Genomic DNA, 8,085 nt, shown 5'->3' on the forward strand with positions numbered 1-8,085 from the left:
TACAATTTTAAAAAAACTTTCTTTATATTGGTTTCAAGATATGTGCTATTTGTTGATCTTACGTCTTTCCTCATCAAACAGTATGCAACTTACTCTCAATTACCTGTTGTTACATGCCATGCATATATACTTCTCATGACCTGGTTGTAATAATCTTTATCTTGATAATGATGTAAGAATAAACATGGGAACGCCCCTCTGTGCATCAATAAGAAATTGGTATCTGTAAAGTCGTACTTCAAGAATGCCGATCAAACAAGCACTGGGTTACCATTGCCATCATGTTCCAAATGCTTGTTTTAACAATTTCTAACCATATATAATTTACTTTATCTCGGGTGTGACTACAGTGACAGACGTATTTTATATTGATACATAGCAAGATGAATGTGCCGACGTCGTTTCAAGCCTTATAATGTCCCCAGATTTAAACATTCTTCTCAGACTATTGTGATATAAGTGGTAATAAGTCCTGGGCATTAGAGACTTGCTTGTAAGGAATTTAATACTTTTCCTAGAAATCTTTCAAATTTATTTACTTTTCTCTGGAATCATCGGTGATGTGAGCTTGTGTGTCGGTTTCTCAAGAAACGATTTAACGTGATCTAAAATGAATGAAGTATTTACATATGATGTCACCTAATTCTTGTTAATGATCAAATGAATGTAGTTACACTATGATGTATTAAATAGAGAATTCATTCATGTATTTGCCCGTGTTTGACAACATATCCAATGATCTATTAACAAGTTCGTGAGATACACAAGTTGCATAACACCGTCCATGAGCACAAACTCAAATGGCCTGTCCCTTGTGACAGGTGTTAATTAGAGAATTAATTAATTATTCTACCATTAATTAATTATTACGCCGTGGCAAGGGTTCACTTTTATGACAGGTAATAAATCTTCTTCTTCTGTTATCAATTTTTGGTCAGTAAGTGCAACGGTCTGAAATATTTCATTCCACTGTTCCGCCTTATGGGTGTATACCAATTCTGCCTACATTTCCAAACCTACAGGTTAAAACAACACGATACGGTCCAGTGATCAGAAAATTTAGTTAATGGGAATACACTGATCTGACCTGTTCTACCCCTGCTAAAATGAACTTGACCAGTTAGTTGGTTAATGAACTGACCTGTTCTATGGTGTCTTCCCCCACTCTGCCTACAAAATTTTCAAAAATGACAAGAGTTGGTTGGTCAGACATCTTTATTCATTCTCAGAATTCTCAGTCTTTACATGGAGACATGGATATATCATGAAAAATTGATAAGTTTTACAGTCTTTTACTGGTTTTACAGTCTTTTACTGGTTTCACAATTACACACAACTGACAAGGATGTCCATTTCGTTGCCATGGACTCCGATATGTGGCGGGACCCAGATAAAATGTATGTTATTATTTTTATCTTGGTGGTATAGCATTCTTCTGTATTTATTACATCTGGTCTTTTTGTTGTAGAGTAAATTTTGAGAGCCGGTATTGAGCTAAAGGAATCCGTAAAAATGCAGATGGTAGTGTTTGTTTAGTCAGATGTTGTTTGCAAGGCCTGAACTATGGCTGCGATTTCTGCTGTGAAGATACTGGAGTTTGCCGGGAGATTATAGGATTGTTTAAGGCTTTTTGGGGGTATAGATACCAAAACCAGTAGCTCTCTTCTGATTTCAAGCACATTCTAACAAATCCCAAATTAATTAATGCACTCACTAAATATCTCATTCATACAAAATTATGCCAAACAACTAGCAGTAAAAACAATAATACCACATTTTACCATTTTAAAATTTGTTATAAATATGTATATATACTGAGTCAAAAAAGAAACTTCACAAAATGTAATTTGAAAAATAATGAATAATTTTTCTCTGATGATACATCTATGTATATAAAATGGGATCTCTATCTTTCGACTCTTAAAAAACGTTAGCAAAACCCACTCAAACCCATCCATTCGTCGTGCAAATGACGTTAGTGCCAAATCAGGTTTTGCACGTGCAGTCGATGACGTGATCTTCGCATCGAAGTTTTCTTCGTATGCACGTGTTTGCATTGGCCTCAGGAATTGAAAAAAACACTTTTAAACCACAGTTCTAACAGTACTTGAAATGCCACGATTGTCAAATGTGCAACGTGAACGTGCCGTTGGCATGTTGCAAGCGGGAAGATCAGTTATTGACGTCGCAAGAGCAATGGGATGCAGCCGTCGTATTGTGTATGACTTGCGAGGTCGTCAACAACAAACTGGCACCACTTCTGATCGCCCAAGGTCGGGTCGTCCACGTGTGACGTCAAGAGCAGAAGACCGTCAAATCTTCCTACGTCACCTACGTGACAGATTTCTACAGGCTACACGAACCAGGGCTGAGATGTTTAGAGGTCGACTGTCCTCACAGACCATTCGAAATCGGTTGCGGGCTGCCAGTCTCCATTCTCGACGTCCATATCTTGGGCCAATATTGCACCGTTTCATCAAAGTCCCTACGTCACTTCCGATGGACCACGAGAGACTGGAATCGAGTCGTCTTTAGCGATGAATCCAGGTTTACCCTCAGTTTCGCGGACTGCAGGCATAGAGTCTGGAGACGACGTCATGTACGGTATGCCAAATGTTGTGTACAGGAAGTCGACAGATTCGGGGGCGGAAGTTGCATGGTGTGGGGTGCTTACTGTGGGAACAACCGTTCCCGACGTCTGGTCATCCGTGGAAACCTCACAGCTGCTGCTTACCGCGACCAGGTGCTCACCCCTGAACTCATTCCTTTCATGGCGGCTCATGGTACTACACAACACTTTTGGACATGTTCAAAATGTTAACTAATATTCTGCCCAAACCAAATAGCCTTGCAGACCCATGCACAGAAGGTGGTGGCTCATGGGCCAATCTGGTGATGCTGACCTCCGATTTCTGTACGTCTCCAATTATTTGTCATGGACGGAACTATCCTGACCTTTAATCTGGTAGACAGCTACAGCATTTCATGTCAAATTCGCTGGAGTATAACACCCCCTTATCCTCGGTCTTTGCAGCTTGGAGATCCGCTGCAGTATAAGATCGTCCTTGTTGACACTCCATGGTGGGTGGGGAGATGGGATGCCGAACCACATTCCTTACAACATGGCATCCAAACACCCTGGTTCAAAACGAAGACATATGGATCCTGACAATTCCTCGTCTGACGAGAGTACGCCCCTTCGACCTGATTACTGGCCACGTTTCTTAATCATTGAAGCTTATGACAAGCAACCACTGCCCATTTGCAGTCTCCAAGGATATCGCTGGTATCTGCAGAGAGGTTGCCAATGTAACAAAGCTTCGGTCCGGTTCTCTCCTTGTAGAATGTGCTCGGAGACAGCAATCCTTGAATCTACTGAAATTACAAGAGTTTTGTCAATGTAAAGGTTGCTGTCTCAGCGCACAAAACACTGAACACGTGTAGAGGCATTGTTCAGGACAGAGCTCGATGCCTGTATGACATGACTGAGGAACAAATTGTCCAGGAACTTTCCCAGCAGTCTGTCACAGCTGTGAAGAAATTCACCATCAAGAAGGACGGTGTTGTTCAACCAACAAACACCTATCTGTTTACGTTCGCCCGATCGAAGATTCCTGAATCGATTAGAGCTGGTTATTGTAGCATTGGTGTGGAGGTCTATGTCCCCAATCCACTCTGGTACTACAACTGCCAAAGTTTGGACATGGATCCAAATCTGTCATTCCTCTACTGTTTGTTACCGCTGTGGTGACAACCATGAGGGCAATGACTGTACTATGGAAGTGAAGTGTGCAAACTGCGGTGGCAACCATATGGCCTCTTCCAAATCTTGTCCCATGTGGCAACGCGAATCAGAGATCATAAAGATCAAGCCCAAACAAAATGTCTCATTTCATGAAGCTAAGAAGAGGGTTGCAAGTTTAACTGTATCCCTTCCACCAAAACTTACTCTTCTGCCGTCTCTCGCCCTTCTACCACTACTGCAACAATCAAACTGATGTGACATGGGTCAAATCTTCTCAACATCTCCAAAATCAAAAGTCAAAACTTCTGAATCACAAACACCAGAACCAATGCCAAAGCCAGAAACGTAAACTGTGCGCCAAAAAAGAAAAGAAAAGAAACTACGGAGACTAAAGCAGCTTGAGCAACTGCCAAACCAAAATCCAAAGGCCACGTCTCCTACAGAGGTCCCCATCGAGGTCCATAACTCCTTTGGTCCTCTGGATATGGAGGTCCAACCTGACACCAATAGAAGTACTTCAAACGCTTCTTCACGTTCACGTGACATGTCACCAGTCGAAGCACAATGAATCCACAAAACATGATTCAATGGAATTGCAGAGGACTTAAGAATAATTTTAATGAACTACAGTTATTGACTCAAGACCCCCGCGTTTTGTCTCCGCGTTTTGTCTCCAAGAAACCTACCAAAAAAGAACTGATAAATTTGAAATCCGTCGGTACAGTTCCTAACACTCCTTTTCTCCTCCCGGTGTTAAAAGCTAAAGGAGGCACTTCTATCCTGGTGAGACAGGGCATCCTCCATAGCCCTCTTCCACTTAACACCACCCTACAAACTGTCCACATGACTCTGAACATAGGGTTTACACTATGTTCACTCTATCTTCCTCTCTCCTCAACTGTCTGCCTATCAGATCTTCAATTGTATGATCAACTCCCAAAGCCCTGCATAACCATGGGCGACTTGAACGGCCATAAACCTCTATGGGGGAGTACTGATACAAGTAATAAGGGAAAGGTCCTTGAAGATTTTCTCTCAAATGATGATCTATGCATCTTCAATGATGGATCAAACACTTATCTCCATCCTGCCACTGGAACATACTCTGCACTTGATCTATCACTTACGGATTCTAATCTCTTAAACGAGTTTGAATGGTCGGTCCACGATGACTGTTCTTACTCCTATCAATCCCGCGGATGAACCACCTTCAACAAGGTGGAATTTTACCAAGGCCAATTGGCCATTATTCCAAACTCTCTGCTCTGAAAAACTTATACCTGACAACTTCGGGAATGTTCCTGATCCCATGGAACTACTTTCTGATATCTTAAATACTATTGGAGACGAAACCATTCCTAAGTCCTGTACATAACCTGATTGCAGTTCAAATGACACATGCTAGGGAAAGACGTACCTACACAAACTGCACGTCGGTCATGGAGGAAATATGCGTCCAAAATCAACTCCCGCACACCCATGTCCAAGGTGTGGAATATTATTCAAAAGATTAAGGGCAAAGGATCAAAATCTGGTGTTCGCTATCTCAAAGATGGTGACTCTCTTTTAACAAATAAATTTGAAATTGCAAATAGACTTGGCAAAACTTTGGCAAACCATTCCTCCTCGTCAACTTATAACCCTCAGTTCCAGAAATACAAAACCCAACAAGAAAAGAAATCAATCAATTTTAACTCTAATAATGGAGAGGATTACAATGAAACTTTTTCTCTCCATGAACTACGTACTGCCCTGGGGCAGGCTCACGACACTGCTGCAGGAGCTGATGATATTCATTATCGGCTTCTGAAACACTTCCCTGATTCAAGTTTGGAAACACTACTCAATACATTTGATGATATTTGGACAACCGAAAACTTTCCTCCTTCGTGGCACAATGCCATTATCATCCCTATACCAAAGCCTGGCCGGGATCATACTGATCCCTCCAATTACCGTCCTATATCACTAACTAGCTTTGTTTGTAAAACCATGGAGCGCATGGTCAACAATCGATTAATCTGGTACTTGGAGACCAATAACCTCCTTAGTGACCTCCAATGTGGTTTCCGAAAGAACCAAAGTACCATTGACCATTTGGTGCGTCTGGAATTATGGTATCCTAAAAGATCTACATGAATTTGGATTGAGGGGTAGATTACCTCATTTTTTAAGCAACACACAATTTCAAGTACGGGTGGGTTTCACATTGTCTGATTATTTCCACCAAGATCAGGGCGTCCATCAAGGCAGCATTCTATCTGTCACCCTTTTTAGCATCAAAACCAATAGTCTCACTAACGTCTTTAACAGTTGTGTTGATGGGTCCCTTTTCGTGGATAATTTCAATATGTCATGCCGTTGTAAGAACATGCACGCAATAGAAAGGCAGCTACAGCTCTGCCTAAACAAAATCCAAAAGTGGGCCAATGAAAATGGCTTTTAGTTTTCAAAATCCAAAACAAATTGTATTCCCTTTTGTCCTTATTACAAACCACACAAGGATCCAGACCTATCTTTAGATAGTATTCTCATTAAGGTACTAGAAGAGGCCAAATTCCTTGGACTCTTATTCGACCGTCACTTAACATTCTTACCACACATAAAACCAAATGCTTGAAGGATCTGGACTTACTAAAAGTCGTTTCAAACACAGAGTGGGGAGGGGATCAGACAACACTCCTTCACTTGTACAGATCTTTGGTTCGCTCTAAACTAGACTACGGCTCCATTGTTTATGGTGGAGCCTGCAAAAGCAATTTAGAAAAATTGGATTCTATCCACCACCAAGGCCTGAGGCTCTGCCTGGGAGCTTTTAGGACCTCTCAAGTAGACAGTCTGTATGTAGAGGCTAACGAACCATCCCTTGCACAACGCTGCATTAAACTTTCACTGCAGTATATGACTAAATTACGTTCAAATGAGCCCAATCCAGCATACAATTGTGTTTTCAACCTGCTCTACGAAAATCTGTTTCCTAATTTGCCAAGCCTTGTTCCACCACTCGGAATCAGAATTCAACCACACATATCTGCAGCTAAAATTGATCTCGACATCATAGCACCTTACAGACTTCTGTCTTCGCCACCCTAGCAGATGGTGAAACCACAGGTCGACCTTACCCTCACCAAACTTAAAAAGTCTGAAACAAATCCTTTGGTGTTCCAACAGGAATACAACCAGTTACGTTCCAAATATAACACCCATAGATCCATTTTCACAGACGGATCCAAGGATGACGGCCAAGTTGCCAGTGCTACAGTCATTGGATCCAAGACTGTCTCCTCCAGAATTCCCGACAATAGTTCCATTTTCACTGCTGAGGCCAAAGCTATCTTCACAGCTTTGACCTATATTGAACAACAGAACCATTCCAAAAACTTCATCGTTTTTACAGACTCATTATCTTGCCTACAAGCACTTCAAAATGTTACTTCAAGTCACCCTATCATCCTAGACATTTTAGAACTTTACAACGATCTTCCTACTGGCCAATGTGACATCATCCTCTGCTGGTTGCCGGGTCACGTCGGCATAGGAGGTAACACAAAAGCCGATGCTAAATCAGCTCTTGACAAGCCCTTATCTCCACTGCTAATCCGGTACAGTGATTTCAAACCCACAATCAAAAGTTATACTCGGGACCTTATGCAAAAAAGGTGGGACACCCAAGTAGGAAGAAATAAACTTCATGAATTGAAGCCAACAATTGGTTATACCTACGTGGGTTGTCAGTCAAGACGAGATGAGGTAATTTTACGACGATGTCGTATTGGCCACAGTCGGTTTACTCATGACTATCTGCTGAAAATGGATTGGGATGGAGCTCCTATGTGTGTCTCTTGCGATGAAGTGTTCACCATCAAGCATATTCTGCTTGACTGTGTGGACTTTTCGACTGCAAGGGATGCACATTATGATGCGAGAAATCTGAAAGATCTGTTTTCCCGCGTGAGCGTGCATCTGATTGTAAACTACCTTAGGGAAGTTGACCTGTATCATAAATTGTAATTTTGTAAAGAGAATAACGAATTGCTTGCTATTGAATTTGGTGCTATGACATTCTGTTTTGAAATAGAAATGTAATGAATATATATGTTTTTAAGATATAACTCTTTTGGACCTGGACTTAAAATGGTAATGAATGGAAACTTGATCTCGTCACTATATGGCTGGAAAAATGCCGATGTGACGTAAATCCCAACTCAACTCAACTCAACTCAACTCAACTCAACTCAACAATGTTATCAAACAAACACATTGCAAAAGTTAGTTGTCTGGCAAGACAGTGTACCCGGACTCGGCATCCATACTTCCATGAACTGCAGATCCGGTTCCGA

The sequence above is a fragment of the Haliotis rubra genome, unplaced genomic scaffold, assembly GCF_003918875.1.
Source record: "Haliotis rubra isolate DU_JTF1 unplaced genomic scaffold, ASM391887v1 Scf36, whole genome shotgun sequence".
Lineage (NCBI taxonomy): Eukaryota > Metazoa > Mollusca > Gastropoda > Lepetellida > Haliotidae > Haliotis > Haliotis rubra.